This window comes from Apus apus, chromosome 3 (genome assembly GCF_020740795.1).
Source record: "Apus apus isolate bApuApu2 chromosome 3, bApuApu2.pri.cur, whole genome shotgun sequence".
NCBI classification, from domain to species: Eukaryota; Metazoa; Chordata; class Aves; order Apodiformes; family Apodidae; genus Apus; species Apus apus.
Window position 1 is genome coordinate 39,746,646 of NC_067284.1, and position 4,593 is coordinate 39,751,238.

Sequence of the window (4,593 nt, forward strand, 5' to 3'; positions counted from 1 at the left end):
GGGACGCTCCGCCCCGCCCCGCGCGAAGGAAGGAAGCGGAGAGGGCGGCAGCCATCTTGGGGTGGGGCGGAAGCCTCCTGAGACCGGCCTCCTCGCGCGCTCCGGAGGGAGGGAAAGTGCTGCCCTTAACCAAGATGGCGCAGGCGGTGGTGACGGGAGCGCTTCCGGCCTCCCCCTGGGCGCGGGTGGGTGTTTCTTCATCGCTGCCCGCTCGGCCGGGAAACTGCTGCTGCTGCTTTAGTTTCCCGTTTTAATAAGCCCTCCCTGTTTCCCCTCCTAGCTGGCCCTTTATTTTAATGCTTACTGTGGCCTCCCCGTGTGCCCCTATGGCAGCCTGGCGCCTGGAAGCAATCTTAGGTGTGTCTTCCCGTTTAAGTCAATTCGGGAAAATGCCAGCGTATGAAGGCAGAAACAGAGACCCCGAACAAATACCTGTCTTGTATGACTCCGTGAAGCTTTCCAAGTGTCAACAGGGTGCCTGGTAAACTGAAACTGTTGGTGTTAGCATTTTCAGACAGCTCCCAGAACACAGACATTTAGGATGGAGACTTGTTACTTATTGCCGGTTTGTACAAAGCTGGGTGGCTTGGTGTCTTCCCACAAATCAAGCACACCCAAACAAAATTTTTCATGACATACTTAAAACTATAAAATTAGTGAGCCTCCAACTCCATCCTCTGATACATCATAGGGTATTCCTTAGTAAATTCAATAGAAATATAGCCTAATAAAAGTTTACTAAAATAACTATACTAAGAGGGTTGCTTTTAAAACAAGGTGCTTTGTGAAACTATCCGTCAGCTATGCCAAGCATCCTGGAGGCTGTGATAACATCAAGTCTTCTAAGACCCTGGGCGCCTACAGACAACACTCATGTGGACTCTGACCCACCTGGGCAATCTACCAGTGGGAGACTGGAGACAGGACCAGGATAAGAGACCAAGACAAAGACAACAAAGGACTAGAATCAACAAAGACCCCCACAGGAGACCTTTGAGCATGCATAATTACAAAGATAGCCAATTCCAGGAAATAAAATTACTATGTAGAAGAATTCTGGGAACTCATTGACATGGAACTGAATATGCATGTTTTTGGTGTATATTAGTAGGGGTGTTTCACTGACTCGTTGGAGCACTCATGGTGGAAATATCCCCAGTGCTGCCCAGCGCTGCAATAAAGAATGCCTGCTCAATAACAGCTTGTTTGTTGTTATTGGGTCTTGATCTCGGAATCCTTACCCAGCTGCACCAGCCTCCCACTGCGGTGAGGAGTGTTAGAAAGCAAGGGGGTTTGGAAGCTCTGAAATTTTTGTTTCACCTCCTTATAGTGATTTGTTAGCAACTTACATATAGTTATAATAGAGAAGAATATTTGGAAAAGAGGAGCCTGAGGGGCGACCTCATCAATGTTTACAAATACGTTAAGGGCGAGTGTCTGGAGGATGGAGCCAGGCTTTTCACAGTGATGTCTAGTGATAGGACAAAGGGCAAGGGGTGCAAACTGGAACATAGGAGGTTGCACATAAACATCAGGAAAAACTTCTTTACTGTGAGAGTGACAGAGCACTGGAACAGGCTGCCCAGAGGGGTTGTGGAGTTTCCTTCACTGGAGACATTCAAAACCCACCTAGACACGTTCCTGTGTGATGTGCTCTAGGTGACCCTGCTCTGGCAGGGGGTTGGACTGGATGATCTTTCAAGGTCCCTTCCAACCCCTAAGATTCTGTGATTCTGTGATAATATGGTTACATCGCTCTTTCTACTGTCACACATAATCAGTGGAAGGGTCTTCACCTGGGCAGGGGTCTTTTTGAATGGAGGGTGTGATTTTTAGTATTATAATCACATTACAATGAGCTAAGTTCACCTGAAGGACACCATACTGCAAGTTCTGTGCCTTCAACTGCCCAAGACAGCAGTCAATGTTCTTGATTTTATCTTTATCACCTCCTGCATTCCTTAGGTCTAATTACCTGTATAGACATCAAATCTTCTCTGCCAACTTGGTGATTTACATAAGACACCCTTAAAAATCTCTTGACTAATTGCCTTCTTCAAGGCCTAGTTACTGCAGGATGTCCTTGCTCAGTGTTAGCTGTGATACTAATTGTGTGCCTCTCTATCTGCAATTTTGACTTGTATAAATATTCACATAATTCTATATTTCTGAGTTATTTTTCAACACTTGCATGTATTACAGAGAGTTGGGTAGCAAGGAGAAAGAAAATTACACTGACAGTAGTCAGACAATATGTGTAATGAAAGAATTGGTACGTAATCTAGGTTGGGATGTTGGATTATAGTAGAAAAACACCCAAATGGATGTATTTTCATACTGTTCTGGTTGGGTTTGTTCCTGAAGGAGCCCGTGACTCTGTGGGAAGCCTACACTGGAGCAGCTTGCTCTGGACCTCATGTGAAGGACTCATGAAGGAGAGTTTTGTGGAGGACTCTCTCCCATGGGAGGAATCCCGTGGGGAAGCAGGAAAAGACTCCTTCTTCCTGAGGAGGAAGGAGCAGCAAGAACCACCAGCCTGTGAACTGACTCTAAACCTCATCCCCTGTCCCCCTGTGCCGCTGGGGGGAAGGAGGGAGAGAAACCAGGAACAAAGTGATTTGGGCCCGGGAAGAAGGGAGGGGTGGGGTAACATATGCAAGCCCTGCTCTGTGTGTTGTCTGTGTCCTGTGTGTGTTTGATTGGTGTGAAATTATTATTTTTCCCCAAGTTGAGTCTGTTTTGCCTGGGACCTTAACTGGTGAAGAACCCTGCTTGCCCTTGCCTCCTTGACCCAGGAGCTTTGTCCTCCTCATCCCAGAGTATGTGTGTGGGGGGAGTTGAGTGAGCGGCCATGGGCCTGTTCCTTTGTTGTTGTGTTGGGCTCAAACCACGACACATACTAATACAAAGGACTAGAAATAAGCTCTATAAATATAAGCCTTTATTTCTTAAAGAAATAAAATGGTGGAGTAGCATAGTAAAATCTTAAATCATGACCCAGAATAACATAATGACACAAAAATAAAAAAGACATTGCATAATGGTGAGGTACTAATGCTTGCTGAAGTGGTGGCAGACTTCAGTGGAAAAGAATTGAGTAAGTTCAAACCATCCTTGTAGGAGATAAAAGAAAAAAAGGAGGCTATATTGTCTCATGTTCGGTATCTGCTAAAAAGTTTGACCCTCACTTGTTAGGGGTGTCTTGAATACCTAATATTATTAGAAAGATAAATTCTATGAAGTGGTTAGTCATGATGGCTGGATTTCATTCCCTAGTATTGGCTGGACAGCAAAATTGTATTAATAACTGTGAGAGACACTAGTGTAAGTTAATAGATTTCTTCTTTCAAGAGTCTCTTATCTGATAAAATAGTATATTTTACTAAACAAGCTTTTAAAAAGCAGTTAAGATACCATAGAAAACCTGAATGTAGTAACTAAGAATTTATTCAGTTGAAATAAAATATAATAAGAATTTGGCAGGTATTCAAGGTCTTGTCTTCAAAAGGCTACATTTTGAGAAATGTGGGACACTATTCAGAGATTAGAATGAAAACCTCTTCATCATCTGTTAGTGGCATTTCTGAAAAAAATGTTTGGAAACTTTTTCAAGAGGATGAAGAGCTGGAATATTGTATTAGAAAATTAGAATAAAATGGTACTAGAAGCATTAGGTAGTTTTTACAAATGGAATTATTCAGTCTTTCTATGACTGTAAATCATAGGCATGTCCTCAAGAGAGCTGAGGGAAATTCTGGGAATGTGTCTCTAGGCAAAATGAAGAATTTATCTGGGAGTCCCAGGGTGGGGTAGGTGCAGAAGAAGCATGAAGATGTGTACAGTCAGCAGCAGTGGCCATTCCTGCAGTCACGTTTGTCCCAGATGCTCCAGCAACAGATGATTCCTGTAATTTCATGGCATGAGGAAAAAAAAAAAAAAAAAAAAAAAAAGTGATGAAATGCAAGGTCATGTATTGAGAGATCAACTGCAAAACTCTCCTATAAACTCAGAACTTATTTGTAGGGAATGAGGACTAGATATACTAGACAAACACAGGATGACTGGGAGTCTCTGACATCATATGGGCCAATCAAAAGACAGTAGAAAGCAGGCAAAGTATTTCTGAGCCTTAAGGAGATGCTGGAGGTGGTTATATATGGAAATATTCTCAAGGCAATGAGCTCACTTAAACTTACCAGTTTTGTTCAAAATCAGGTGTACTAAGATTGCAGTTTTAAAATAATTTGTTAATTTGTTTAGACTCAATAAAACAATTTGTACTTTTTCTCTGTTTCTTCATTGCTGAGGAGACTGTTCATTCTAATTATGTGAAAAGAAATCTAAATTAGTTTTCCTTGTAGGTTTCTTTTGAGGCAGAAGATAAGCAAAGAAAACATACTTTTTTTAAAAAAAAAAATAAAAATCTCATGTTGGATGAAGACGTTGGAATACAACTTTTTATCAGAAATAGCTCGCAAAACAATAGGCAAAAGTCAACTTCCTTAAACTAAAGAGATATAACCATTAATTAAAATCTTTTTGGGTAAAATGTAAGCGTTGTTTTAACGTGTGCCTCTAGGTGGTGCTGACGTT